At 41.2% G+C, this 14,899-nt stretch overlaps 1 protein-coding gene across 1 annotated transcript in view; it reads right to left on the bottom strand.

Moving 5' to 3' along the window:
- Positions 1–3,657: 3,657 nt before the first annotated feature.
- TSHZ2 (teashirt zinc finger homeobox 2) overlaps positions 3,658–14,899 on the bottom strand; it is a 220,323-nt gene continuing 209,081 nt past the window's right edge. Inside the window, exon 3 of the mRNA XM_084296558.1 lies at positions 3,658–3,879. The gene's annotated coding sequence lies outside the window, so the exon portion shown is untranslated. The remainder of the gene's footprint in view (positions 3,880–14,899) is intronic.

Here is a 14,899-nt window from a genome sequence, read left to right as displayed (position 1 = left end):
GCCCTGTGGATGTGTAAGAGTTGACACGATAGCCTGTAAAGCTGGCTTGGAAGGCCTCAACCCCTATCGTGTTAATATATAATTATTGATTTTTAAAATGACTTGTTATATCCTCCCTGATCTCTAAAAAAGCTCAGAAGGTCAGTCTTGTAAATACTTTTACAAGTAGGTAATAAAAATCATGATGAAGTTGCATTGACAAGTAATTACTGGCTAGGTTTGTTAGCAGATTCTCAAAGATTTTTTTTTTTAAACCAACAATTATTATTGCACTAATGACAGCCATTTTTAAAGTTAAGTGTCCTTCTCCCTCTCAGCTGAAATAATAAGGGCCTGGAAAAAACACCTGAGACTGATATACTGAAATTCTTATATATTAGGCTCCAAAGAGATGCTAATTTTTTCTCTTCCTTTTAAAATAAAATACATATTTTTAAGGTGATATGGCTTATTTTGACCAGGAAGGGAGCTCCGGTTTCTGAATAAATCTCTCAAAGCAGTGTATAAGGGTAACAATTCTTACTGCTTTATTGCAGTGCAAGAGCATAAACAGCTTGGATATGTGGTGTATCAATATGCCACTTGTTAATAAGCAAGGATGTGAATCATAAATATTCGGCTGTTTGATCACCAGGCTTTTAATTAATGTTTTGATGATCTCCAATAAGAATAAAAGTCAGAACGATAGATATTGAGTAGATACGACAGAGAAAAGATGCAATGATTTTCTATGTTACCTGATTTATATGACAGATAAACTATCAACTCATCCAGTTTCATACACAGAAAGAGAGAGAAGAGACGTACATTTTCTTTTTTTTATATCTTATTGTAAAAAAAAAAGAAAAAGAAAAAGAAAAAAAAAAAAGAATCACTTAATTCAAATGTGTATCTAAAATGTTCCCAGAGGACAGCGATGCAGGCAAAATAATCAAGGTTTAGCACTGTGTAATAAAGGTTTGTGGCCGGATTTTAAATAAGCAGCTGTTCCTGCACTCGCCTGTGCTGGAGCAAAGCTTCTTGTGCAAAGCAAGGTGCTGGGTGGGTCAGCCCTGTGTGGGGGGAGCAGTCCTCCACAAAACTTGGAGCTCTCCAGCCCTGAGGTCCCCAGGGGCCAATAGAGCATGGCTGGAGGCAGGGGATGGGATGCTGTTTCCATCCTTCACCAGGAGTGAACCCCATACCTGCTACAGGCACCAGGAAAGCCTCCCTGCTGCCAGAACTGAGCAGCAGGTGCCCCGAGGAGCCCCAGTGCCAAATGCCATAGGCTGGGGGGGATGCCAGAATGATCCAATTTTTATTTTTTTGTATTTTTTTTTCTGGAATGTATAAAAGCTTGGGAAAGGAGCACGGATAGAGAATGGCTCACGGTTTCTCTCGGGTGGCATTTTGTCATGGTGCTGCCTTTGGGCCCATGCTGCAGGCCCTCACCTTGTGTAACTTCACTTAATAACTCCAAACTGGGCTGTGCAATTTAACTGCTTCTGAGGAGCTTGATGCTAATGCATTGATTTCGCTTTAATAGAATATTGTTGTCAATGGACGGCGCTCAGCACGGTGCAGGCTTCAATCTTAACCCATCTGAAGGCTCTGCTCGTTTCCAGTTGAGCTCCGTTCATTTCCAGTTGAATAGGTTAAGCAAAGACAGACCTCACTGTTCTCAATTCACTTTATGATCCTCCCATCATAAAAAATAATATCAGCACCTTGCTTTTCATGTCAGAACTACATTTGAGCTGCTATTCCCTATGCCCATGAGTAAATCCCATAAAAGCCGCCCCGTTGTACTGTCGCTATTTTTCCTTGTGGATGATTGATTGATGGATGAGTGCTGACACTTCAATGAAGCTATTTCGACTGCCATCTCAATCCGATGATGTGAGGGGTATATTTTCTGTCCATGCCTCATTACTTCAGAATGACATTCCTGGAACTTCATTTACTTTTTCCCTCCTTCCCTCAAGCGCCATATTTTTTCCCATCTAGGTTATGCATGCCATAAAAAAAGCAATTTGCTATTATATGTGGCATAAGGGCAACACTTTCCCTAGGAGGTAAATAAGAAGGGCCTTTTTTTCTCCTCCATGTTAAGTTTAGGGATCATGTCAAAATTTCCCAAACATTGCCAAAAACAGCCCTTCTGCACAAGCAGTAGGGAATAGGGTAAACATGTTTAGCCTGATTTTGTGAATGCTGCGCTTCAGTTTTAGCCTTGAATGTCTAAAATAAAATAAGAGTAAAAGACACCCCAAAGCCCTCTCTTCTATGAGAAAGATCCTATTCTCAAATTGTGCCTAGCATACTTTGAATATTTCATTTGTAATGGAGTAGTGTTTACAACTGGATCCAGACTTATTTTTCCCTCGAGACTGGGGAAAGTTCATCGTTAAATGCAGAGATGGATTTGTCTACTGGAGGTTGCTTGAGTTGCAAGGAAATGCTCAGCTGGAGTAAACAGGGCTGCGCCTGGTTTTCCAAACAGTGCACTAGGTAACACAGGGCTCGTGTCGTTAGCATATCTGGGAAGATTTTGCGAGTTGACTCGGGACCCGATTTTAATCTGTGTAATACAGTATTCCCGTTAATAATAATATATAATTAAGACATCCGTTAAAAATCCATAACGTTAATTTAATGGAGAAAATCTAATACAGTTCTATTGGAATTTTTACGTTAAATTAACTTTAACGGGCTTTTAATGGATGTCTTAATTAGATCTCATTATTAACGTGAATATTCCACAAATTAAAATTGGGACCTCAAAGTTTTAATGAAAAAAGTTACAAGCACAAATCCGAAATTGCCATCTTCTCAGGCCCCTGCCCACCAGGTCCTGGCTGACTTGCAGAAGGATGCGCGGTCCAGGCAAACTGCACGGGCAGGGGGACAGCGTGCAGACCAGATTCTGATCTCGTCTGTGATGGTGTAAATCTAAAATGACTCCACTGACTCCAACAGAAATAATCAGATTTACACCCACCTAACTGAGAAAGGAATTGTACTTTATTCTCTTATATCTATATATAGATATTTATATAGTGATATTTATATATAGATATACCTATATTCATATAACGTTCAATAATCTAACAATAGTACTTTTGTTAAAAATCACTCCATCGCATGTCTTGTCATAATCCATAATGGAGATTTAAATATATATATATATCTGAGGAATAAAACAAACTGAAAATAATCCATTTTAAACAAATCTTTGGCAGCAACATGGTTAAGCATAACTATTTGAACAACTTGCACAGAAGATTAACATTGTTCAGAGGTTTTTTGGCTCAGAATCTGTTTTAACTTAATAATTCTTGTACTTACGGTGATGTATTGATCCCTAGTGCAATGACTGGATTGGGCAACCCAGGTGCAACAGTAATAGCTGCACTGAATAGAAACATTTCCTTTAGACAAACTATCCCAAAGGGGTTATAAATAGGAAATGGACATTACCATGAAAAGTAAAGCTTCCAATGTGACTGCATCTTGTGTAGCACACTTGGACATTAAACTATGAAGATTTTTTTTTTCCTGTCAAGTGTTACAAATTGACGAAATAAGTACATCAATGTTCCCAGTCATTATCTTACTTCAGTGGCACTTTGTTTTAGTGACAGCAAAAAGGGACAGTGGAGACCAGACAGCCCCAGTGCAGTTTATCAATGAAAATCTAATATCGTCCATAAGCAGGGGAGTGGAAATCAATACTTCATTACCAAATTGTTAGTGAGGATGAAGAAGAATAGCTGGAGTTTTTTTGGCAGTCTTCTCGGTCCGGGTTGCTGTGAGTTCAATGTCAGAATCAGAGTGACGTGCGGAGACGGGCTGGGTGCGGGAAGCCTGGGCTGGAGAGCTGGAACTAAGGCATTTGTCCTGCAAGCAGAAGAAGAGTAACTAGTGTTACCAGGCTTTTAATCATGAGTCCAGATTTTATTGAATATGGACTTTTTTATCAAGAGAAATTCTGGAACTGAGTCAGCTTTGCTTTACATTTTCTGCCCATAGGCTCGCAAAAAGGCAAGGACACAGAAGAGGGAAGAAACCCCCAGTTCCTTAAGCCTATAATGACTCTGGGATTAGAGGGTAAACTCCAGCTGATGCAGGTCTGCCAGGTCCTGTGGGTGTGCTACTATGCTTTTCCCTCATGTTTCCTAAACCTGGTCAATACAAAGAGTCTCATTTTACAGATGGTCAAGAATCTGCTCTGAAATCATCAGGGTGAACTGGACATCTTGGTACCCACATTGTGCTTGCATTCTTGGACTACTGCTGTGCTATTTGTGGTCGTTGTGGCACCTCCCCTCCCCAGCATCATGAGTTGCTGTTCTTCCGTGTGGACCTTTCCTGTTCTGCAGGGACTAAAAGTGCTAAGTGGCTCTAGTTGTGAAGTTACTTCCACACAGAGATGGAGGGTGCTTGTTTTATTTCATTCAAGATGTGGGTTTAAAAGTTCAGCCCAAAGTTAAGTTCTGTTTTGCTCATAACCTGGGGGAAAGATAGATACTGAGAAAAGCAGTAGAGGAAAAAAAAAAAAAAAGGGGGGGGGGGGGAAATAAGGTGAGAAATGAGTCAGGCAATAAGTAGAATGAAAGCCAATCTGGAGAGAGCACAGGAAAGGAAAAAAAAAAAAAAAAAAAAAAAAAAAAAAAAGACCAGCAGTGGGCAAAGAGGCGGGCAAAGAGAAATATGTTACTGAAAAATATACTATCTGTTCAAGGGCATGCATGTTTCAGCAAACACAACTCAAACCCTGAGGTGTGTTTCCAGTATGCCAGCTAAATCAACTGGAAATTCAGTAGTAGCTTTATTTAAAGTAAAATAAACACAGCTTTTCAAAAAAATTCCACATGAAAACAGAAAAGTCTATTGAGTCCTTTTTATTTAGTTTTAATCTGGTTTGTTTTACAATATCTTCACCCTTTCAGTTTTCACAGTGATGCTGAGTTTTGCATTGGCAACCCAGACCCGCTATGGAGAAACTGTTGGAAGGAAAGAAGAGGTTTGGCAGCTAAATGTAGAGATTTTTTGGCACCTGAGAATGCATGGAAGTCCATTTGAAACTGTGGCGAATACCTTAGATCATTATTCCCACTTAAAAAAATATTAAAAGCAATCCATGTTGACACTTTAAAATGTTGTCTTTAGGTTTCAGAGGTAACGCTCCAGAGCAATTCACACTTTGCAAAGCTATTATTTTTCACTGTGAAAGGACAAAGCTCTGTCAGTTTACACCTTGATCAAGTTTTAAAGCAGCCCAGAAGCCTTGCTGTTGTAAAGCCTGGAGGCGAAGCACCGCCGTGGTGTGAGCTGGAGCTGCTTCCGTGGCCAAGTTCACAGCTGCAGGCTTGCCCCCTGCAAATGGTCTGAGCACAGCCTGCAGCAGTGTCGCAGGCAGTTGACTTTTTACCTATCTGAGTGGGTTTTGCAGCCCTCTCCAGGATGGAAAACTCCCTGTGATATGGCACTGAGCTCCTACCTTGGGCTCCCACCAAGCTCTGATGGCAGAGCATCTGCCTGAGGGATGGGTGTAGGAAACACCCGGGGCTGCTCCTGGTCCTGCCCAGGCAGCATTAGTGGCTGCAGTGAGCAGATTGGTGTGGGAGCAATAACTCTTGATTAATTCAGTTCTGCCTCCCGAATGCCATTAGGGCAATAAAGCAGCATGTAGTGTTACTGAAAGTGCTAAGTCTGGGCAGGAGGCTTCATTTGAAGGAAAGTAATGGCAGAGCACTGGTTCCCTGCCAGTGGGAAATATTTATCCAGGGCTTGGACTGGAGAACTGAGCAGCCTGACGGCCTCCTGCCTCCTTTTCTTTTTCACTTTGTCTAGAGGAAGGTCTTAAACTTCTGTGCTAGACCAGCAGCGAAATCAGCTTAGCAATATTTAGTTTCACACTGCTCTAAAAGCTGTTTGTGACCATTGTGTAAACTTCTGGGGCTCAGCGTCCGTACACTTGACTAATGGTGACATCCATGCGTGACTGAAATCAATTGGGATTGGCATTGATTTCAGCGGGGTAAGTACTTCACCCCCAGGTCTTTTGCCCAACTAAAGGCTTCATCCTCTGTTTTTATTTATTTATTTATTTTATCTTTTTGCATCGTTGTCACTGCAGGCTGGGACAGGACTTTGGGAAATTAATTAGTGGGAGGCCTGATCAATAAGGGTCATAGTTTATGTATTTCATTATCAAGTCTCTAAGAGATTCAGGGAGTATGTGGAGAGTTTGTCACTTGCAGTCTAGGGCACAGCAGCCTGGTGTTCAAACAGTACTCGATGGGCAAAGTTTAGTGCTTTCTGGGCAATTATTGTAATGTAGCTCAACCTGTTCTATAAAGAAAACTCTACCATTTAAATTACATCACAAAAATGCAATGGAGGGTGTTCATTATGCTGGCCTTGCACAGCATATGTGAAATACCAGATGCAGATACTGAAGCTTTGCTTTTATTTAACATTAATTATCAAGCCATCAACAGAAGGAAAAAGTTGTATCTCTTGCAACGTGGATGTGTCAGGACTCACAAGCATCGTCCCGCTCCTTGTCCACAACATGGCTACCCTCTCCTCCTTCAAACCTCACTGTAAAAACACAGCCGTGAAACTTCTGAAGCAGGGACTCTCGAGAATGTCCTCGAGAATGTCTCTCAAGAATGTCCTCCCAAGTCCTTCGCTTGGGGTTTGCTGCCATAGTTTGCTTTTTGGGGTCTGCAGGAGAGCATCGGCCACTTCAGTGGCATTGCCAGAGGTGTGATGCTACCCTAGATCCAGTCAGATGACAGCAGGTCTATGTGCTTATAATGTTCTTATTTTATATAGTTTTTCCTTCCAGATCTTTGCTAATATCATTTTATCATCCTCTATTAGCTTAGTGGGATATTAAAAATGACAATATGTATCTGTCATCCACCAACCAAAGTCCACAGTCTCAAAATCTTTTTGTGCTGCAGCTGTACCTATAGTAATATATTGCAGGACTCCTTAAAAGGCCAAATGGAAAGGCGCAGACAGTCCCTTTGTGGTTACCAAACATGTTATCTCTAGATGTCATTTTTGACCTACTTTTGCTAGATTTTTACAGCAGCATAAAATCTATCCCTTGAAGATCATCGTCACATACACAATACCTAGACAGGGACAAAAAGTAAATCTGAGGATATTTTGTTTCATTTAGGACTCCTCTCACCATGAATTACAATATTACAGACTCTAAATGTGTTCTCGTTACCCATAATTATAACTAAAATGATATCAATCTAAACAGTAACTACTCAAATGATTCATCCTGACTGTAAGGAGCATGCTCTCTAAGTTGTGCCTGCCCATCCATTTTAAAGCCTTGCGTCAGAAACAGCTTTCCAGAAGGTCATTTAACAGCACATTAAATAAATAAATAGAACATATTTATTTCAGAAAACACATTCGAATAGGAAAGGAAAGCATTTTGGGAGAGGTAAGAATAACCCTTGTGAAATCTAATACTTTCTGCTCTTCTTTGTTCTTGCGGAGGGTGCAGTACCCACCCAAACCCACGCAGAGACCCCTACGTGATGCTTGTAGGAAGGGGGCCCTAACGTGCTCCGTCCTGAAGGGTGCTGTGCCAAGAAGCTGTGCTGTGCAGGACACAGAGTTTGCAGGCAGCTGCTCCCCAGCAGCCAGCAGAAGAGTGCAGGAAAAAAGGACACCCCTATCATTATGACCCACCAGCAAGTGCCCGAGCCCCTGGTGTCCCTGCAGGACACACCAGACCCTGTGTGTTCAGCCTGTGCCATCAGGCACACAGAGAGGAGGGTGAGAAACAGGTCTCCTTTGTTGTACAATGTGTTTCTGTCCCATGATCTAAGCTTGTGAGAATGCAGGACAAGATAATGGAAAAGAAATGTGGGCTCTAGCTCAGATGTTCCCGGGGTGTGTCTGCTGAATGCGAAATAACGCCCAGGTGGAGGAATTTCGAGACCGCATTGTCTGGGATGGTGAAAGCTACATTTAATAAAAACTTGAAGCCATTACATTCTATTTGTCTCAGAAATCTCTTTGTTGAGGATACTTTGTTAAGAGGCTAAGGCTAAAGGCAAATAAAAGACCTCTGGACTTCAGTAGCAAGTCTTATTTGCAGCTGTTGTGGAACACCTTGCTGCAGGAGGTCAGTGAAGTTGTGTGACTTGCATCAGCTGGCCTGCTCCAACAGTTGGGGTATAAAGGAAAGATCTCATTTAAATCTGTCAAAAGAAACCCATCATTTTCTGAGTCCCTTCTTTTCAGAAGCTTCTGACATCTGCGCAGGAAGTTTTGTATGCCTTCATTTTCTTAGCTGTGACCCGGGTTGAAGAAGACCCTTAACCACGTGCCAATTTCCAGTGTGCATGGTGCAGCAACCATGGTTATCTGGCTCTGTGGGCAGCTGTGGGCTGACCCTACCAAACACCATGCCTGGGCAGTGCAGGTACAGAAATGGTGACATTTTAGGGATATGCCTCTGCATGCATCTGTGTGAACCAGGCATGCCACTGAGGCCTCAGGAAAATGCAAGAATCCCTCTACATATGCATTATATGCTATATATATATACATGTATAAATATATAAATAAATATATAAATATATATGTCCCTTTATATGGGCAAGTATTTATATAAATTTCCAGACAAGACACAGCCCAGTCAGAGCTACTGTGTGCAGCCGTGCCCAGCTCACTAGGGTTACCAGACGTCCCTGAACAAATACAGCTAGATCCTGCAAATCCACCTGAACAACACAGCTCACGAAAATGCTGACATCTGCCCTCCCCAGAGGGCAGGCAGTTTCTTCTGCGAGTGACTAGAAAAGGATCCAGGAGGGTGTGAAAGCAAGGAGCACTGAGATGCCTGACCCAAGGGCAGCCCTGGTCCTCCCTCCACGTGCAACCATCAAACTGCCCATGGGACTGTGCCATGCCTCAGACTGGGGGGGATTTAGGCTGGAAAACATTAGCGAGAAGAGTTTTTTTTTTTTTTTTTTAAATGTTGACTCAGATTTAAAATCGGGGCCTGCGACTCCCCATGTTTTCACAGATACATGGAGAAATCTTGGCCTTGTGGAAAGAGTGGGATTTCTGCCACTTGTGTTGCAAAAGGTCAGGATTCACCCCTGATCTCATCTAGGTGCTTGAGGTGATGTGGGATACATGAGTTCAGCAACAAAAAAGAGTACCTGTGGCATCTAAGAGGCACAAAGAAATACCCTGACACTGAACCAGTCCCTCCCAATTGCTTGTGCACACACAGACTCAGTACAGAGATATCCGGAAGGATCACAGGCTTGTAAAGGCAAAGAATAGAGAACATTTTGTTGTTGTTGTTTTCTTTTCTTTTCTTTTCTTTTTTTTTTTTTTTTTCCTTATAAATAAAGTATAGTCATCAAATCACAATGTATTTGAGAGCACATTATTGACAGCCTATTCTTGGAAGGAAAAAATGTGGATTTTTTGGCAAAGTTTCTCTATTTGCTAAAGATTAAATTGTTCATTGTACAGGGCACCATCTGCCCTTGGAGAGAGATTTAGTTGATGGCAGCTGCAACCAAAGTGTGGAAGATATAGCTGAATTTCTGGTTTCTTTTCAACTAGCAACTGTCATTACAGGTCACATGCAAACTGTGTCATTTTCAGTGACAAGCAGGTTCTGTAGACTAGGGTGCTCGCTACATTTTAAAATGCCACCTGTATGGATCCCAGAAGAGAAATAGCTTTTGTAATGCACCTTGAAAAAAGTGGATTTACAGCAGATAAGACAAAGCAGTTATGGTTCGACTGTCCAGACACTGGCAGTGGGTAGGAGCTGGGTTAGCATCCAAGATTTGTGAAGGTAAAGCTGGGTGGATGTCAGGATGTGTTGGCAGGTCACTGAAAGCGAGATTTCCCCAAGTAATTTGGGGACTTAAAAAGGCCGAATTGTCCTCTGCAAGTGTTTACTCAACTGCTGCATAATTCCTCAATTGTCTCGTGATGTAGCTCCTGATTAGACTAAACCTCACAGTTTTTTTCAGTTCTGGAGAGAATTTCTTAATCCTTACACTGGAGGCTGTCGTGGTGGGATTTCTCCCCAGCCCACTTACCGGGCTGTGCCATTACAATCTCTGGATTCATTGCTGGAGTAAAGGGTGCTGGAGAGCAGGGAGACGCTGAGTTCCTCTCTCGACTTTCAGAACTATTATGATGTTTTCCATAACTTGTCACTGGCTAAAACAAACACCTCTGGAAAGGAATTTGTACCTCTTTGTGCCCCCCCATCCCCCCGGACACCACAACCATCTGCAGGAGAGTTGCATTCCCTTTCTCCCCTGAACAAAACAGGAGAGGAGAAGTTAAGAGCACACCGGTATGTTTTATTAGAACTAAGAAACAAAGAGAAACAAAAAAGCAAACCCAAACCTCTTCCCTTTCATCCCTGCCTTGCTATGAAAGTGCCTTCATATTTGCAGGCTTGCTGACAATATTTCAGAATGGTACATCACACACAGCCTCCTCGGGAACAGCAGACATTGTCAGTGCTGCGAGACAACTGCTCGCTGGATTGTACTTCACAAAGATTCGGTATAAAGCATTTCTTTAGAAAAAAGATTTTTGAAATTTGTGAGTCTCACAGCTTTTCAGACAAGGATGAGTTCTGGTTAATTTTCTTCTGATGATTTCCACATTTTCTGCAAGAAAAACAACTGCGACTATAGCCTTAAGACAGCCTGAACTAGTTGTAACACGCCTGGATATAGGAAAACATTTTCATGTGAAAGAAGTTGCAGGACATAAATTTGTTCTCCAGTTTATTCTGTTCAGTTTAACTTTCAGGTCTCCTATGCAATTTTGTCATGGTGGAATGGGATCATGTTTTGAAGCAGAAACTGATACTGCTGGCAAATCTTTAATAAATCTGGTCTGATTAAATCTATATTTTTGGATAAAAGTTTTTTTTGTTGTTGTTGTTTTTTGTTTTTTTTTTTTTTTTCTTCTTCTAAAGGACAGACTCTTTGCCTTCCCAGAAAAATACTGAGGTGCCAGTGCAGCTGTCTGACTGCTCCAGGACGTGCCCAGACCACTCAAACCATGCCTCCTAGGAGAGGCTCGTGCTTCCAGTCCTCATTTCTGCGGCAGAGCAGAAGCACCAGCAGCTCTTGAGCTTTACTCAGGCAGATGCACCTACGTACACCAGTGATTTGGCTGAGCTCAAGTGTTTTCAGGATCAGGGCCTTTAAAGAAACATTTAGAAAACACTTAAAATCCGAGACTATGTCTGTCTGGGTTATTTTTTGCAGAAAGCAAAAGGGCTGCTGACATGAGTTAGTGTGCAGTATACTGGCTTCCCTTTCTTTGTGAGGAATCACTTAAAACGCAAATTCCCACCTTAAAAGCCAAACCAATGTGCTCAGTGCACTACAAGTAAATCACCTACATCGTGGTGCCAGAGCTGCACATGCTCTTCTGTTGCTGATTTATCTACAGAATATATCACATGCCAGTTACTTGAATTAGGATCATGGGGAGAAGGGAATCATTAGAGAGTCGGAGAAACTCTAAAGCATAAAGAAAACTTCTCTGTTTGTCTCCTCTACGATGCCTGTTTTATTTCCTCTTCATGCACTGACAGCACTGATGAAGCAATGGATGCTATAATCCTAAGCAATTGCTTTTGTGGGTAGCATCATTAGGGATACGAACGTTTGCTACAGCATTAGCTCTGAATTTCCTGGTCATTGCAGTGTGCTTAGCGGTGCTGGTGGGTGAATGGCACAGCCTGGATCAGGGATTTCACTATTGGTTATGTTTCCTTTGCTATCAGGGTGCCTCGAAAAGCCAGGTAAATTAGACTTGGAGAAAGGGACACTGCATCTTTGAGTAATGAGGCTGGGAAACAGGGAACACATTTTCCACTAGCTCATGTCTCACTGTATGGCATTCCGATTTCGTGACACTTCATAATAAATCATTGCTTATCACTCACATGGGAACATAACATGGTTCAAGTTAAGATTCGTTAGTGATTGTAAAGAAGAAACATGAATTGCTCTATATCAGGGCTTTTTGATCATCTTTCTGTCCACTGCAGGCATTTTTTTTATTGTAATATTTACTGTAACTCTTGTTTAAGGCATAAATAAAAAGGAAAAGAAAGGGCAAAAAATATGAATAATGAAAATAAATTTGTCTTATTTATGTGTTTATGTAAGCATTTGGCAATTACTTTGCACAGCAGCTTGTACTCAGTGTCAGACTGCAGCACCAACATAAGTTTCTAAAGCTGGGATTTTAAATATATACATGTATATGCATATATATATATATATATATATAAAAGCCAATATATTCCTGTTCTGGAGAAGGTTCTAGTAGGCACAGGAGTTCCTGGAGACAATTTGCTTTTCCAAAGCTAGCACAGGTAGAAGAGTCTGGTCCTGCCCTATAGTGCTGTTCCCCCTGGATGGGCAGCACAACGGGGTGGAAAGTTGGTGGCACCAGTGGAGATGAGGGGTGGGAGAGCTGAACAGGCTCTACTCAGGGTGCATCTGGGGTATTTGCGGTCAGCCTAGTACCTGTGCCCTAGTATCCAGCAGAGGCTGGAGGAAACCGGGCTTTGTGGTCAGTGTGAGGCATATCTGAGAAGTGGGACAGCCTCGGGGCATCCTTGCTTCAGCCCCTGTCCCTGTTCCTGCAGGCAGTTCAGGGATGGCAAAACATGGGTTGGATGGGGCAGATGTTGTGGCTGCACTCAACTGCGTATTCAGGCAAGCGACTCTTCTCCGTCCTTCAGGAGAACAACTTATGATCTCACTGATGACATCAGTAGTGTTTTAGGGGAACAGAAAGTTTTGTATAAATAGACTGACTACCAGAAGAAAAAGGGAGCTTGCTAAATAAAGAATTAGAGGAAATATGAGAATTTTTTCACCAAAAAAAAAAAAAAAAAAAAAAAAAACACAAACAAAAGCCAAAAGCAACCATGATCTCCTTCCCTTTGGTTACAAATACTTTTGTTTAAATTTGTTTTCTTTACATTTTGTGTTTGATAGTGGGAGGTACCTAAAACTCTAGGATAACCCGAGAGAAATCAGATAAGGTAAATATTTACTGCAACTAAAGCTTTGATTATTCCCCCTTCAGTAATTTGCTATTTATTATATTAATCAACTCTATAACGTGTCATGTCTACTGCTCCCTGGCTGAATAATTTCCAAAACTACAAACAGCTTTCAAGATAGTTGCCAGACAGGCGCAAATTAATACTTTCAGAAATTCTTCCTAGAAACATTCCCACGAAGAGAATTTTTCGCACCCTGTATTTGTGTAGAGGAAATAGAGTTGGGTTAAAAAAAAATTGCCAAAGTGAGCTTTTAATCGTTTTCAGCAATATCTTGTATGCATTTTTTCTGGTTTTATTCCAGTTGAATATTGATGTTTTATCAAAAATAACAAACACATTAATACCTTTGTTAGAATAAGTAGTCCTGTGAAATCTGAGACAAGCTGGCAAAAGAAGCAAATGTAGTTAACTGTTTGCTGCATTAGGGGCTTAATTTAGTAGTTACATAAAGAAGAGACCTGATCTGCTTTTACTGGGGCAAATAATCCCCTTGATTTGTGGGACAACTTGTCTGAGTAAAATGGCATATGACCAAGGGACAGTAAATTTAGTTGCCTGATCTGTCTGATCTCTTTCCCTGACACTCTGAATTGCAAGTATTTGTGGCTGTCCTGGCCATTGTCTTTGATCTGCAGCCTGCTCTCGTAAACTCAGTTTTCCTTCTTGTGCTCATGGTCTTGAGCTCTGGAAGACTTCCCCATACCCAGGCAGCCCCCCCCCTCCCCCCCACTCACCCCAAAAAACAAACAAACAAACAAACAAAAAACCCCACATATACTATAAATGCATTATGGACAAAAATGCAAAATACTTTAAAGTTTTTAAAAGAAAATAAAAGTCTGTTCTGGTAGAGCACAACATCAGATACATTTATTATATGTTACTTTTTGCTTATGACCAGTAAGTGATTATATACAAGAATTAAACCCCCCAAGACTTGACCGAGGAAAAAGACATAGCTTTTCTAATATAAGTGGTGTAGTCTTAATCTGATCTCACTTGAAGTGGTATAGTGAATGGGATTATTCTCCATTTATTTTGGCTTATACTAAATTGGAATTTTTACCCCATAAGCTTCCTGTAATTTCTGTAAGTGGAACCGCCTTTGTCAGCATTCTTAATATTTCCCCATGGATATGGTATTAAAAAAAAAAAAAAAGCAGCACATTTGCCCTACAATCTCATGTTTTATCCTTGAGAAATAATGCTTTATTGTAGATTTCTGTTGTTGTTTTTCCCTTTTCCATAGGAAAATGTCTTAGTAACAGTCTCAAACAGAGCCCAGAACAAGAGAGTTCATCTTCAAAATGTTAATTCTATCACTAACCATGCCTGGGTTAAAAACAGATATTGAAACAGGGGAATAAATATTTGACAATGCTGTTAAGGCAACTTTGCTAACGATTTTTGAACAACCTCCAACTGAGGTCTAAATGTCTGCAATATCCATAAACAACTCTATACTGTCCAATTAGGGAGACAAAGACATAGAGTCCTGTCAGGAAGATTTGCATGGCTAAGTGTCTGAGATCACAGAGACGATGAGGGATCGTTCAGAGTGATGGGGGATGCACAGAACGGATGACTATCATTACGATATTACAGAAGCTTACACCTTCCCAATTACTGGCAGGATTCATTAATTACTGCTGCATTTCCCTAATAGAATCCTCTCTCTTTGGCTTATCGCTACCTTCCCTCTGTCTACATAAACCCACAACTCAGCAGTCGATCACCTATGAAAAATTAGACGGTGTAGCTTCTATTGGCCTATTTAGAATGAAA

Source organism: Netta rufina, assembly GCF_964035555.1.
Source record: "Netta rufina genome assembly, chromosome: 16".
In the NCBI taxonomy this organism is placed as follows: Eukaryota; Metazoa; Chordata; class Aves; order Anseriformes; family Anatidae; genus Netta; species Netta rufina.
This window is presented reverse-complemented; position numbering and strand designations above follow the sequence as displayed.